The sequence below is a fragment of the Megalopta genalis genome, unplaced genomic scaffold (assembly GCF_051020955.1).
Source record: "Megalopta genalis isolate 19385.01 unplaced genomic scaffold, iyMegGena1_principal scaffold0064, whole genome shotgun sequence".
NCBI lineage: Eukaryota > Metazoa > Arthropoda > Insecta > Hymenoptera > Halictidae > Megalopta > Megalopta genalis.
In genome coordinates, this window is record NW_027476133.1 from 713,373 (window position 1) to 729,581 (window position 16,209).

The window sequence follows — 16,209 nt, forward strand, 5'->3', positions numbered from 1 at the left end:
AGCCCAGGAGAGTGGTGACGGGGGCAATAATTTTAGAGGTCCCCGGAGCTGATGGAGCAGCCAAGGCCACTGCCCTGGCCTCTAAGATGGCTGACGCGCTGGCAGGGACCGGCGTGAAGGTCGCGCGCCCAATCAAAAAGGCCGACCTTAGGGTGCGCGGCCTGGTCGACTCGACCACGCCGGTGGAGGTCGCCGCAGCTGTCGCCCGTGTGGGAGGGTGCGACCGGGGGGATGTGAAGACCGGCGAAATCCGGTCTTCCCCCTCTGGTTTGGGCACCCTCTGGGTCCAGTGCCCTGCTGCGGCCGCACGCAAAGTTGCAGTCGCCGGCAAACTGACAGTGGGCTGGACCCAGGCGACGGTGGAGGCCCTCAGCGCCCGGCCCTTGCAGTGCTACCGCTGCTTTGGCTTAGGCCACACGAGGCAGCGGTGCACTGCGGCCGAGAATCGGTCCGGCTGCTGTTTCGGGTGCGGCAGTCAGGACCATAAGGTGGCTGGCTGCACTGAACAGCCAAAGTGCCCGCTTTGCGCGGGTGCTGGCAAGCCGGCCGGCCACCGCCTCGGCAGCCGGGCGTGCCCTGCCAGCGCGAGACGCGGCAGAGGAAGCAGGGGGAGGAGAACCACGACGGCCAAGGCGGCAGCCGCCGTGGCAGCTCCTAATAAAAAGGATTTGGCACCCAAGGATGCCACCGTCGCGCCCGTGGGGGCGGTTGGGGCTGATAAAACCCCAGACGCCACCGCTCCCGCGGCGGCGATGGAGATAGAGGCACCGGAGTAATGGGGCCTACTGGCCCTATTATTCAGGCCAACCTGAACCGCTCGGTCAGGGCACAAGACCTTTTTGTGCAATTCCTGGCCGAGCGGGGTGCCGGGTTGGCCGTAGCGGCGGAGCCGTACCGGGTCCCCGACCATCCACATTGGATGGGGGACTTGGACGGCTCCGCCACTATAATATGGGCAGGCCGGCCGGGGTCCCCGGCGTGCTCCGTTATCGAACGCGGCCGGGGATACCTGGCCGTTGACTGGGGCGGCACCGTGGTTGTGGCGATCTACGCACCTCCGAGGTGGTCCCTCGAGGAGTTTGAACAGTACCTGGACGTGGTGGGGAGATGCGTCTCTCGCTGCCAGCCACGTCCGGTGCTGGTCCTGGGGGACTTCAACGCCAAGTCTTCAGCTTGGGGTTCCCCCACGATGGACCCGAGGGGCCGGGAGGTGCTTGATTGGGCGGCGGGACTCGGGCTCTGTCTCCTAAACACGGGCTCGGTCCATACGTGCGTGCGGTATAACGGGGGGTCCATCGTTGACCTGTCATGGGCAACGCCCCCGGCCGTGCGCCGTATTACGGGGTGGAGGGTGGCGGAGGAGGTCGAAGCGCTGTCCGACCACAGATACATTGTTCTCGGCCTCTCCGCCGCCCCATCGACGCCCCGACGTCGCCCCGCTGATGAGGGATCGCCTCAGCCGCGGTGGGCGCTGAAGCGCCTCGACCGGGATGCTCTGATGGCGGCAGCCCACGTCGTGGCCTGGCCGGCAACACCGGCCGGGCCAGTCGACGGGACAAGGGAGGCCCATTGGTTCCGGGGCGCAATGACGTCGATTTGCGACGTCGCCATGCCCCGGGCCAGGGCCTTCCCAAGGAAGGCGGTGTACTGGTGGTCGCGCGCGATAGCGGATTTACGCACAGAGTGCGTCCGCGCGCGACGCCAGTGCGCCCGCGCCCGTCGACGACGACGTTCCGACGTGGAGCTGGCTATCCAGCTGTATGGGCGATACAGGGAGAAGGTGGTCGCCCTGCAGCTGGCCATCAGGCAGGCGAAGAGCCAGGCCTGGCGCGACTTTCTCGGGTCTCTGAACCGAGATCCGTGGGGGCGCCCATACAAAATGGCGATGGGACGTTTACGTCCCTGGGCGCCCCCTCTGACGGAAAGCCTGGATCCGGGAATGCTCGGACGGGTCGTGGACGCGCTATTCCCCGTCAGCGGGGAGGCGTCCCGACCCGTCCCTCAGCTAGAGGGACATGAGTGGTCCCCGGATCTGGAGGTCGCGCCGGAGGAAATGGCCGGGGTAGTCAAATGGCTTCGGGGCAAGAATACTGCCCCGGGGCCGGACGGTATCCCCGGCCGGGTCTGGTTGCTTGCCATGAGCGTCCTGGGCGGGAGGCTCAGAAGCCTCTTCTCCGGGCTCCTGAGGTCCGGGGTGTTCCCGGACCTCTGGAGGAGAAGTCGGATGGTCCTCTTAAGGAAGGATGGGAGGCCTGCGGATTCTCCCTCCGCGTACCGGCCCATTTGCCTCCTGGACGAGGTGGGCAAGATCTTTGAGAAGATCATTGCTGCCCGCCTCGCCAGGCACCTGTCCCGCGTCGGCCCCGATCTGGCGGACTGCCAGTTCGGCTTCCGGGAGGGGCGATCGACGGTCGACGCAATCGACCGTCTAAAGTCCCTCTCGGACAATGCCGTGGCACGGGGCGGGGTGTGCTTGGCGGTGTCGATCGACATCGTCAATGCGTTTAACACCCTGCCCTGGTCCGCCATTAGGGAGGCCCTGGTTGAACACCAGGTGCCTCCCTATCTGAGGCGGGTGATCGGGGCCTACCTGCGGGACAGGTGGGTGGAATACCCGAGCCGGTACGGGACGATACGGAGGGAAGTGGACTGCGGGGTCCCACAGGGGTCCGTGTTAGGACCACTCCTGTGGGACCTGGGATATAACGCAGTCCTGGAGAAGGCCTCCCTGCCCGACGGTGCCACCCTTGTCTGCTATGCGGACGACACGTTGGTGGTCGCCGTCGGGGACACCTTCGAGAGGACCATCCGACGAGCGGAGGTTGCGGTAGCAGCCGTCGTCGCGAAGATCCACGATCTGGGGCTGAAGATGGCCCCGGAGAAGGCCGAGGCCGTCTGATTTGGACGGCCTCGGTCGCGGCCACCGGCCGGATCGTGGATCTGGGTTGGAGGAGCCTGCGTCGAGGTGAAGTCCGAGATCAAGTATCTCGGACTGATCCTCGACAGCCACTGGAGATTCGGGGCGCATTTCGGCCGCCTCGTCCCCCGGGTTGAGAGGGCGGCGGCCTCGCTCGGCCGTCTGTTGCCCAATCTCGGGGGACCGGATAATATGGTGCGTCGCCTATACCTAGGCGTGGTGCGGTCCATGGCCTTGTACGGCGCCCCGATCTGGGCGCCGTCCGCGAGGGCAAGCCGGCGCATCACTTTGTTGTTGCGCCGGCTTCAGAGGCAAATGGCCCTTCGCCTCATACGGGGTTACCGCACCACGTCTACCGTGGCGGCGCTTGCTCTGGCGGGAGAAATTCCCTTCGAGCTGCAGGCGGCGATACGCGCCTATGTTTATAGGCGCATATGCATCGCTGGCCGGGCTCGGGGGGACCCGCCGGAGCAGGAGGCGGTCCAGTGCTTCGAGCTCCAGGCTCGGGGACTTGCGCTCGCCAGATGGCATGCGGAGCTTTGTTCCCATGCCGGCGAGCGCGTCCCTGGGGCTCTCCTGCCGCACTTCACCTCGTGGCGGGAGAGGCGGTTTGGCAGGCTCACCTACCGTGCGACGCAGGTGTTCACCGGGCATGGCTGCTTCGGTGTCTACCTGTGTCGCATCGGTCGGGAAGCGACGACGGTGTGCCACCACTGTGGCGCGGAGGAGGACTCGGCGCAGCATACACTGGAGGTATGCCCCGCCTTTTCAGTGCTGCGCCGAGTCCTAAGACGGGAAGTTGGTCGCGACCTCGCTCTCTCCAGCTTAGTTGGGGCCATGCTGGAGAGCCCGAGAAAATGGGTGGCAGCCATCGCCTTCTGCGAAGAGGTGATGCTGCAGAAGGAGGCTGCCGAGCGGGGGGTGCGGCGTGTGCGCCCACGCCTAGAGCCCCCCTCCCCGAGCAGATGAGAATAGGCGGGCGGCGGGTGTACCAGATTACTGGTTTAATTGCCCGCCGCCCGCCACCCCCCCCCCCCCAACTGAAGCTGTCCTCCCCATAGTGGGAGTGACGAGGCGGTGTGGGGTGCGGTCCCCCCACCGCCGAAGCAAGTTGATTCATGGGGGGAGTATAAATCTCCCCCCCGGGACGCGGCCGGCCACCGCCATTCCATCCTGGTGGCCGGCCAGGCGAGGGGGAGCCGCGGTTGTGTTCTTTGAGAGTTCCCGTGGCTCCCCCGCTACTCGCCAGCGCCCTAGGCCGCCGTGGGGGTTTTAGCGGGTCGAACCCCGCACTACACCCGCCCCGCCCTTCGGGCGGGACGGGGGTGTCTGACCAGCAGATTTCCCCCACGTTAAACAAAAAAAAAAAAAAAAAAAAAAAGAAAAAAATAGTATCTTAGTACTAAATAAACTATAGATGAATTTTTGTCCGAGGCTAAAATTTCAACACTAACCAATTCAATTTGATGTAGGATAAATGAATAAATATATTTAAAAGTATGAAAGAATAATGTCCGTAAAAAAGAAAAGAAAAAACAAAGATTCCAATACAAAATGTAACAACTAACAATGCCAAAGTTAGGATTTTCTTCCAACATAAACTCATCAATTCATTATTAATAACTATTATGATACATAACAGAAATATTAAATTAACTCTTTTACTTTCGAGATAATTAAAAACACTAACTTTATTTTAATTAACCCTGATACAAAAAGTACGAAAAAATCACTTTTACTTATACTAATATTACTTTCTTCTTCTACAACACACGCACACACATTTTAAAATCATTAAATTTATTCGTAAATAAATACTATAACTTATAATCATGTAATTCCCTTTCTCAAATGTATTAAATTAAGAAATCAATAATATTTATAATTTGTGCAAATAATATAATTTTCCTCATTCAGAATCCTTTCAATGTAAATGAAACACTTATTGTTAAACTAAAATTTTAATGAAAACATTGTCCCATACTTTTACACCGTTACGACTTAGTCCATTTATAATGAAAGCGACGTGCGATTTGTACGGTTCGCATAAATTTATTCAACCCAGATAATTATTAAAATTTACCATCGAGATAACTGCAGCCCCTAAAAATTCTTAAAATTAACGAACAACAGCAGTCGAACCGTTGGTGCTGGAGCACTGAATTTTTACCATTATTTAATTTAAATTTCTTATTCAAACTTTCATGTAATATTAAAAATTAATCTCTACTTGTCACTCGTATGAAAACTATCTAAATTTTTAGATGAATTCATAAATTGTATGTATGAAAAATATTTTGTAGCCAATTTTTTAGCCGCAATTAGAATAATATATATATATATTCTCACTCCAACAAAGAAAATTGATTCATATAATTAACAGTTCAATATAATTCAATCAAATAAACCTAAATAAAATAAATTATATTATTACAATCATAGTACTAATTAACTATAACCCAATTATTTATTTCTAAGAAAATTACCCCGTAACTGTATATTAGAAATCAAATTCAATTATTCAATTAGATAATTTCATATCTCTCGAACCGAGAAATCAAAATAAAAATTATATTCAACTCTATTATAAATTAATCCCACATATAAGTCTAAGTTCTAATATATAATATTATATTTTTTAAATAATAGATACGTACAATAAATTTTGATTGAGCTTAGATTTGTGCTACATCATTACTGAACTCCAATGGCGCATTAATATTATTTGACTTCGTGATAGTCAGAGATAACCACAGCTTGCAACCGGGTTGAAATTTTGCGCAGCTAGGTTTTTGTTGACCGGTGGGCCGTATTGCTATGCAACAAATCGTTGCTACTTGTATTGTCATCGTTATCATTTGCAAGTGTTCAATTAAAATGGAAAGATTGAACGGCTTACTCCAGGTTATGATTCGAAATGGTTGCAACGGCACAGTGACTCTCTCTGGCTCGCATTATTTAATTAATAATATCAATTTATTTAGATCGAACGGTATAGTACTCATTGAAAAACCTGTAAGGACAATTTTGACCATCTTGAGTCGGCTACGTTCTTTGCAGAAGATTGAAGAGAAAACGTTTGTTGCAAACAAATGCAGAATACGTATTGAAATAATATCTGCAGTGGGCCCTCACCGTGGGAGGGAATGAATTGTCGGACGCGGAAATTGTAACCTTCCCATCTGCGTGCCGTACGCGGCCGGGTCTCAAGGACCGGTCGTAAAAGCAACGAGTTCCAGATCCTCGGCCTTCTAATTTCTTTCTTTAGGGACACACGAATGCAATCAGCTTTCTTTACGACAATAATCCTAAAATTTCCTTTCGACCCCATCTGTTCGTCAAACAATACGAACATACGTCCATACAACCGGGAAAGCATTTGTACGTGACGAAGATCCCAAGAAAAAGGAAGGTGTTTCGGCCGAATCGCGGACCGCGGGTCAACGCACGCTCGACTTTCGATGTACGCCGTCTCGCCGTTTTTTGTCGAATAAACGGCGAGGCGGCAAGACAATAACACGATCGACGTGCGTTGGCCCGACCGTCAAACGCTCGCCTCGGCCTAATGTATACATGCAGCGTTTTTGCCTTAGGAGGCAATGACCGGCTTTCGACACCTGACGATGCGTCACCTTGAGCATCGGCCAGGTGTCTATATATACTGCCGCAAATGTGATAACGGCGAGATTCTCCAAGTATCGTTATCGCTTACAGACAAGTTTAATTTAGCGCCCCTTGCGCCTATACGAAGCCGTGCTTCAATTGTTATACTTCTGTCGTAGCCGTGCTACACTGCATACGCCGAACGGAGCCGTGCTCCAAAAGCTTGTAAATCAAAGGACTGTGGAGTCTAAATCAAATAAATCGCGTGTCGTCTCCTCCCGAATTCCGGCGCTTTAATTTTGTGCCGTGCGCAACATTTCTGGTCCTTCGAGCCGGATCGCGGAGACGACACAGGAGAGATAAAACATCTCCATCAACAGCGTCGATCACGCAGTCGATCGACGCGTACGAGTCCCTATAACACTGCTGGTCAACATGGAGCCACTCATCAAGGAGCAAGAGCTCACCATCGGGGGCCTTTGCCGGATCCTGCCCAATTTCAAGCGCCTGGGAAAGGCGAAATTCACCGAAGCCGCCGCCGAAGAACGCCTTCGCCGCCTGCGGACCGAGTGGGACGCGTGCCTACGCCTCCACCTCCAGTTGGAGCTGAAGGCCACTGCCGAAGAACGGGAAACCCGCGACTACTTCAAACAGGGGTACTTCGAGCGGGCCGAAGCAGAGTACGAACAGGCAAGTGATTTCTTCGTGGAACTGATCGCTTCATTTAGGAGCGGAGCGTCTGCGCTGGCTGACGCGAGCCAGACCAGGGAGCCCGACTCCTGTAGCGCGCCCGTGGCGCAGCTACCGCGACTCCCATTGCCGAGGTTCGCCGGCTGCTACACGGAGTGGCCGAGCTTCTCGGACCAGTTTGAGTCGCTGGTCGTGAAGAACCGGACTCTTCACGACGTCCAGCGACTACAGTACCTCAAGGGTGCTTTAGAGGGAGAAGCAGCGTCCGAGATTGCTCACTACTCCGTGACAGCGGCGAACTTCGGCATCGCGTGGGCGGCCTTGGTCAGGAGGTATGACCGGAAGCGACTGGTCGTCAGTGCGCTCCTGTCGAGCTTCCTGACCCTTGCGCCGCTCACCCGCGATCGCGACGGCAGCGGTCTCGCCTTGCTGCGTCGTCGCACTAACGAGGCGTTGGCCCAGCTGCGAAACTTGGGGCGGCCGGTGGACCATTGGGACGACCTGCTGGTCCACCTAACGGTGGAAAAACTCGACCCGAAGTCGAGGGAGGCGTGGGTCCACGAAATCCGCGCCGCCGTGGATCCACCCACGTATGCCTGTCTCGACGAATTCCTCGAGTATCGGGCCGGGTCCTTCGCGGAGCTTAGGATGGCTCCGGAGCCCTCGGCTACCTCAGCGGAGCGTAGGCCGGCCCGACCTCCACCACCGGTACGCTCCCACGCGATGGCGACGACGACGACGGCGAGCCGTTGCCAGAAGTGCGGCGACAACCACCCGCTGTTCCGGTGCCCTGCGTTCAGGGGCATGGCGATCAACCTGCGCCGGGATTTTGTTAGGGCGCGCGGTTGCTGCTTCAACTGCCTCCGTTCGGGACACCCCGCGACATCGTGTCCCTCCGCGTCGCGTTGCTCCGTTTGCAACGGCTCGCACCACACCCTGATTCACCAGGATTCCGGGGTTGGTGGCGGGCCAGAGTCAACCGCGGTAGAACCCGGGCGGGAAACAGCGACGAATATCTCCGCATCGTCCGTGGTCCACAACTGCGTCGCACGCTGGAGCGGGAGCAGGGCCGTACTGCTCGCGACCGCTCTAGTATGGGTAGAGACACGCGACGGGGGGGTAAGGCCGGTGAGAGCCCTGTTGGACCAGGGATCGGAGGCGACCTTCGTCTCCGAATACCTCGTCCAGGCCCTCCGCCTTCCTAAGCGGTCCGCGGCTATCACCGTGACTGGTGCGGGGGACGCGCCGGTGGGTCGCGTGACTTCGCGGGTCGATCTGGTATTACGGTTGACCGGGCGCGGGAACGCTCCTATGCCGCTTTCCGCGTTCGTCCTCCGGAGACTTACCGGGTACGCGCCCAAGACGACCGTCGACATTCGCGTATACCCGCATCTGCAGGACCTCATTTTAGCGGACCCTGATCCGACTAGAGATCTCCCTGTAGATCTCTTAATCGGGGCCGATCGTTACGGTGATGTGATCGGTCCCGGCCTGCGCCGCGGAACACCCGGCCAGCCAGTCGCGCAAAATACCATATTCGGTTGGGTCGTCTCGGGCGCCGCGTCGACACCCGCGAACGATCCCGATCCCTCCGCGGCGTCCCTGCACTGTCGCGCGGAGGAAAGGTTGCAGCAGCAATTGCGTTGTTCTGGGAGCCCGAGGAGGCGAGTCCCAAATCTGTTCCCCCCCCCTGACGAGTCGAGGTGCGGCGAACATTCCGTCAACACCGTCTCACGGCGGGCGGACGGGCAGTGCGTGGTTCGGTTACCCCTTGCGTACCGAACCACCCCTCGCTCTCGGCTCGTCAAAGGGCCGTGCCCTAGCCATGCTCCACGGAGTCGAGCGGCGACTCAAGGGCGACAGAAATCAGAGCAAAAATATTGCTGCAGGAGTTATGGTTGGGGGGTGCGGATTGGGACGCTCCGCTCCCGGACGAGCTCAACCAGACGTGGTGCGAACTCGTCGCCGAGTTACCGCTCTTAAGCGCCGCACGAGTGCCACGCTGGTTTGGCATCTTTCAATCCCCGCGCAGGGGGGAGCAATACGAGTTGCACGGTTCCGCGGACGCGTCTTCGCGCGCGCATGGTGCGATGGTGTATCTGCTAGCGCGACCGTTCCCGAGCGAACCCTCGGGAACCCAGGTGACCCTCGTCGCCTCGCGGGCCAGGGTCGCTCCCGTCAACATGCTACAGAGCTCTCGCGGCCCTTCGTCGAAGGAGGAATAGTCCCTCGGATTACAAATCGCCGATGCGGCGGGCGAGGATCTTGTGGCTCCGTTGGCTGCAGGGTGGCGCCTTCGCATCGGAGATACGCGCCGTCCGAAAATCCCAATTCGTCGGGCGATCGTCGCCCTTGCGACGGTTGAGCCCATTTCTCGACGAGGCAGGATTGCTCCGCGTGGGGGGACGTCTAGACAACTCGTCCCGCGCGTACGACGAGAAACACCCCATCCTCCTCCCGAAGCACCCAGTGGTGGATTTGCTGGTGGAGGCTGTGCACCTCACGGCCCTCCACAGTGGACCCCAGCTCACCTTGAGCGTGCTGAGGAGGACGTATTGGCTTCTGGGCGCCCGAGACACGGTTAGAAGAGTGACCTGGAGGTGCGTAGCTTGCGCAAGGCATCGCGCATCTCCAGCGTCCCAACTCATGGGCACGTTGCCCTTATCGCGGGTAAACCCTTCGCGGCCCTTCTCGCACGTGGGCGTCGACTATGCGGGCCCCCTCTGGACCCGCATGGGGAAGGGCCGGGGTTATCGGGCCCAGAAGTCATACATCGGGGTGTTCGTGTGCTTCGCGACCCGCGCGATCCACCTCGAGCTGGTGAGCGACTGCACCACGGCGGGCTTCTTGGCTGCACTGCGGAGGTTCGTCTCCCGTCGGGGTAGGCCCGCTGCTATTTATTCCGACAACGGAACGAACTTCCGCGGTGCCGCACGGGAGCTCGCAGCGATGGTTCGGGCGGTCCGCGACTCAGCCGAGGTATCGGCCTTTCTCGGAGAGGCCGACATCGTGTGGCATTTCTCCCCACCCGGAGCTCCGCATTTCGGCGGTTTATGGGAAGCGGGGGTTAAGGCAGTAAAACGCCACTTAGCACGGGTGGTTGGCCAGCACACCCTCACCTTTGAGGAGATGTGCACCCTGTTGTGCACCGTCGAGGCATGCCTTAATTCCCGCCCCCTAACACCGATGTCGAGCGATCCGACGGACTACGCGGCCCTTACACCGGGGCATTTCTTGACGGGGGCACCCTTGCTTACGCTTCCGGGAGAACGTTCGCCGGACACCGCCGCCTCCCCCTTGTCCCGATGGCAAGGGGTCGAAACCATGCGTGCCAATTTTTGGAAACGATGGAACCGCGAGTATCTCCACACGCTGCAGGAGCGCAGCAAATGGTGGCGTGCCGAGAGGAACCTGCAGGTGGGAGATCTCGTGGTTCTTCGCGACGCGAATTGCCCACCGGCGTGTTGGCGTCTCGCACGCGTGCAGACGCTGCACCCCGGTGAGGACGGCCGTGTTCGAATCGTAACCATCCGCACCGCCGGCGGATGTTACACTCGGCCGATCACGCAGCTCGTACGCTTGCCGGTGGACATGCCCGCTGGACCCTCCTCAGGACCGGAGCAGTAGCGAGGGAAGGCGAGCGTACATGGCGGGCGGAGCGAGCTCGCCATTTAGTTATTAAGATCAGCGGAGCTGAGGCGGGCGGTATGTTTCGGCCGATTCGCGGACCGCGGGTCAACGCACGCTCGACTTTCGATGTACGCCGTCTCGCCGTTTTTTGTCGAATAAACGGCGAGGCGGCAAGACAATAACACGATCGACGTGCGTTGGCCCGACCGTCAAACGCTCGCCTCGGCCTAATGTATACATGCAGCGTTTTTGCCTTAGGAGGCAATGACCGGCTTTCGACACCTGACGATGCGTCACCTTGAGCATCGGCCAGGTGTCTATATATACTGCCGCAAATGTGATAACGGCGAGATTCTCCAAGTATCGTTATCGCTTACAGACAAGTTTAATTTAGCGCCCCTTGCGCCTATACGAAGCCGTGCTTCAATTGTTATACTTCTGTCGTAGCCGTGCTACACTGCATACGCCGAACGGAGCCGTGCTCCAAAAGCTTGTAAATCAAAGGACTGTGGAGTCTAAATCAAATAAATCGCGTGTCGTCTCCTCCCGAATTCCGGCGCTTTAATTTTGTGCCGTGCGCAACAGAAGGGATATCTCGATGTCAGTGCTTTCGATGATACAGAAATTTACGTGAAATATAAATAACGTATAAATGACACTAATCAGCTACTTCGACCCGTCGATTTTGTTTTACAACTTCATTCGAATGATTGAATATGGACCACAGCATATGTCAATATCATAAAAATCCGAGAAATGAAAGTACAAAAGCGAGAAAGCGAAAAAATGTATTTCCAGCAGAAATGAGAACTTACCATTTAAATTATATCGAAACATATTACCGAAATCATAGTAACGAAACAAAATGCTCACTTACCTCTCCTTCATAATTTTTCTTTTGCTGTATCTTGGTCTGGTCAAGGTCAGGTGTTTCGATGCACCTCCCTTCATACATCTGAACAATTGGGAAGAAACCACATCCTCCCAATTCATTGAATTCACAACCTTTGGCATCGTTTCGCTACACTTTTGAAATTGTTAAATTTATCTGTTTCTATTGTTTACAATGAAATGTAGTAGAATAATGCCGAATAGAGTAGAATATAAAAGTAGAATCAAAAAGAATAGAATTAAATAGAATAAAATAGAATGAAATAGAATGAAATAGAATGAAATAGCATGAAATAGAATGAAATAGAAAAAATCTAAAATTATAAGAAATAGAAATCGCACGCTTTGCACTCCTAGACCGTATCACTTGGAGAACAAATTACGATCGAACGCGACATAAAAACGCAGGTTATGCTTGCGATGCTACCATTGGACATTGCCATTGGCACACAACCAATGATATTATTTGAACAATTGGCAGACAACCAATGATATTATTTGAACAATTGACAGACGACCAATGATATTACTTGAACCCTTGGCAGACAACTAATGATATTATTTGAACAATTGGCAGACAAGCAATGATATTATTTCGAAGGGTCGCAGTTTCATTCAACGTTCAAGTCTTGCAGACGTAGGATTACATGTAAGTACATACAATTTCTGTTACATAACCATGGTAACGAAGCCTCTCGCATTCCTAAGTAATTGTAGCGAAGCAAATGAATCATTCCAAGAATGTAAAAAATCTTATATAATAAACAGATATATAAACTATGTATATATAATATTATTTAAGAATACTAAATGCAAATTAGAAATGTGCGTAAACGTTTGTAGAAATTTGTTCTAGTAATTGTAGCAATTTATTTTAACACACATTTCTAATTTGCATTTAGTATTCTTAAATAATACTATATATACATAGTTTATACAGGGTGTCCCACAATTATTTTAACAGCCGAAAATGAGGGGTAGCTGAGGTCATTTGAAGTAACTTTTTCCTTTGCGAAAATGCAATCCGCGGCTTTGTTTACGAGTTATTAACGAAAAACACTGGCCAATGAGAGGTGACGGTGCGAGAGAGAGAGTCCGCGAGAGAGTACGCAGCACGAGGCTTTGACAGATGGTCGGGACGGACTCGAGCCACGTTCGAAGTATTGAACAAATCACGAAGCGAGAACTTTCCGGATTTTTTTTTTACTACGTGACAGTGATATTTTGAAGAAAAACGCTGTTCACCTTTACTTTAGAATGTCTGAAGAATATTTACTAATTTTTCGGACCCGAAATAATAAGTAATTTAACCGTGACGGCCGTTTTAATTTTCTAGTGTGCATGACACCTCGTGTGTAATATGTGAAATTTGTAAGCAAGGTGTACAGTGAAGATTAACGAAGTACGTAAATGATATTTTAATTTAAATAATTCCGTGTCCGAACACAGTTCGACGAATGATTCGCAAAGCTAATTTAATAAATAATAATCGTGTTAAAGGACGTAAGGGATGTATTTGTTAGAGAAATATGAAGAATATTATCAATAAGAACACTGTGTGCAGGAGGATAGTGCATTGACCTCGTACAATGTATGATGAACTGCACAGCTGATCTGTATCCGACGGCGACGAACAGAAGGATATCTCCGGGCAGGCAATTTCAACGTTTACTTTCACTGCATTATCACTAAACACTGATCACTTATCAATAATATTTATGGACCAACTTTCCTGGGTTAATATGTATGGCCCTGAAAAGAGCCGATTGTTTTATGCGACGCGTTCGAAGTTCATATCGTTAAGAACACATACCGCGTTGACGGGATAAACTGCGGAAGACTAGCACGATGGCTGACAATGTTCGCGTTCGATGGAAAACAGTTGAAATTCGCTCGTAGGAGAACGAAACACAGTCGGCCATCGTGCCAGTCTTCTGCAGTTCATCTCGACAACGCGGTATGTGTTCTTAACGATATGAACTTCGAACGCGTCGCATAAAACAATCGGCTCTTTTCAGGGCCATACATATTAACCCAGGAAAGTTGGTCCATAAATATTATTGATAAGTGATCAGTGTTTAGTGATAATGCAGTGAAAGTAAACGTTGAAATTGCCTGCCTGGAGATATCCTTCTGTTCGTCGCCGTCGGATACAGATCAGCTGTGCAGTTCATCATACATTGTACGAGGTCAATGCACTATCCTCCTGCACACATTTCCGTGCATGAAGTGGATTTTACAACTAAATGGGTGAGTTTCTTGTTGATAATATTCTTCATATTTCTCTAACAAACATATCCCTTACATCCTTTAACACGATTATTATTTATTAAATTAGCTTTGCGAATCATTCGTTGAACTATGTTCGGGCACGGAATTATTTAAATAAAATACCATTAACGTAAAATATCATTTACGTACTTTGTTAATCTTCACTGTACACCTTGCTTAAAAATTTCATATGTTACACACGAGGTGTCATGCACACTAGAAAATTAAAACGGCCGTCACGGTTAAATTACTTATTATTTCGGGTCCGAAAAATTAGTAAATATTCTTCAGACATTCTAAAGTAAAGGTGAACAGCGTTTTTCTTCAAAATATCACTGTCACGTAGTAAAAAAAAAATCCGGAAAGTTCTCGCTTCGTGATTTGTTCAATACTTCGAACGTGGCTCGAGTCCGTCCCGACCATCTGTCAAAGCCTCGTGCTGCGTACTCTCTCGCGGACCCTCTCTCTCGCACCGTCACCTCTCATTGGCCAGTGTTTTTCGTTAATAACTCGTAAACAAAGCCGCGGATTGCATTTTCGCAAAGGAAAAAGTTACTTCAAATGACCTCAGCTACCCCTCATTTTCGGCTGTTAAAATAATTGTGGGACACCCTGTATATCTGTTTACTATATAAGATTTTTTACATTCTTGGAATGATTCATTTGCTTCGCTACAATTACTTAGTAATGCGAGAGGCTTCGTTACCATGGTTACGTAACAGAAATATTTGCGGCTGGTTGCTTGTTGCCACGAGATATCTCGTGAGCCGTCCGCAATGTGTTCATAATATTATTTTTTTTTTTTAGAACTATGGAAAAACAAATAACGAGTGAGATGGAGAAAATAAACATATGTTCGAATAACACGGCCACAGCAGCGGAGACAACCTCCGCCACAGATCCAGCAACCGCAGCAGCGGAGACAAGCTCCGCGCCGACACCAGCAACCGCGGCAGCGGGGAACGCCGCAAACGAGTCGCTTGACTCAATTCTAGCGCGGCAGCGAGAAATCGCTGCCGCGTACGAGTCCGGGAGAGCTGTAAGTAAATGCAATATATGTGTACAAAACAGAATGTATATTTATAATATATATACTTCTATTTCTGCTGTTGTGTTACAGTCGCAGTGGCGAAATATATTAGGCCAGCTGGCACGGGGGACAGCTAGGCCTAACCTGGCCAACCTAGTGGCTGCAAATGTAAGTAAATGAAAAATACTTTTATATATAATATAATATAGTAATATGTATAATAACAAATAATAATAATAATATATACTTATACGTTGCAGAGAGAGCTGAAAAAGCTATTCAAAAAAACTGTGTATGGCCCCCAAAAGAGGGGCAAAAAAGGGGAAAGAGGAAGAGGAGGAAGAGGAGGAAGAGGAGGAAGGGGAGGGAGAGGAGGGAGCGCGAAATACATAGTAAATTTTTATTAATGTAATGATTTTGTTTTAGTAATATAATAAAGTAATATAAGTAAAAGTGATTTTTGTACTTTTTGTATCAGGGTTAATTAAAATAAAGTTAGTGTTTTTAATTATCTTTTAATTATCTTTTTAATTTGAATAATTCCATGTACGAACAGAATTCAACGAATGATTTGCAAAGCTGATTTAATAATAAATAATCGCGTTAAGGGATGTAAAGCATTTGTTTATTAGAGAGATTCGTCGTAGTCTTCGCAAAGTACCCATGCTGAACTGCTTGCACCTTCCGCAGCTTCATTTTCAATTTCTCTTTCAGCATCTCTTTCAACTTCACTGTCGCTCTCTATAATTCTAATTTTTCGCCCTCTCACACCTCTTACTGTATCACTATCTTCACTGGATTCGTTCGTTTCACGGCGTAATCCGTCGGAAATCAGCGTAATTTTTTCATCCAAAGCGGCAAAATCGAATTCGTCCGAACTTGAGCTGATTTGTTCTTCCTCCATATTTTTAGGGCTCAAACACTTTTTAGCTACTATTTTTACTGGCAAGACTGTTTCAAGCGAATGCAACGCTGAGACTAACTAAACTGAGCTAAGATTTGGCTACAATGCCAGCCAAGCCTAGTCCACGAAAGTATTTCCGAGAAAAATATCTTATCGCTCATCGTAAATAAGCAGATCGAGTTACAAACGACCATAGCGGCGTAGCAGCATCGCTCGAGTTGACACTTGCCGCAAGAGCGTCCCGCAATTTGAGACTTCAAATCGGCCGGGCGC

The 16,209-nt window shown here is 51.6% G+C and overlaps 1 long non-coding RNA gene across 1 annotated transcript; it reads left to right on the forward strand.

Annotated features, from left to right (window-relative positions):
• Window positions 1-14,777: 14,777 nt before the first annotated feature.
• On the forward strand, window positions 14,778-15,372 carry LOC143261738 (uncharacterized). Its single transcript, XR_013035796.1, has 3 exons — window positions 14,778-15,041; window positions 15,123-15,200; window positions 15,293-15,372. It is a non-coding gene; the product is annotated as an uncharacterized LOC143261738 (long non-coding RNA).
• The last annotated feature ends 837 nt before the right edge of the window (window positions 15,373-16,209 follow it).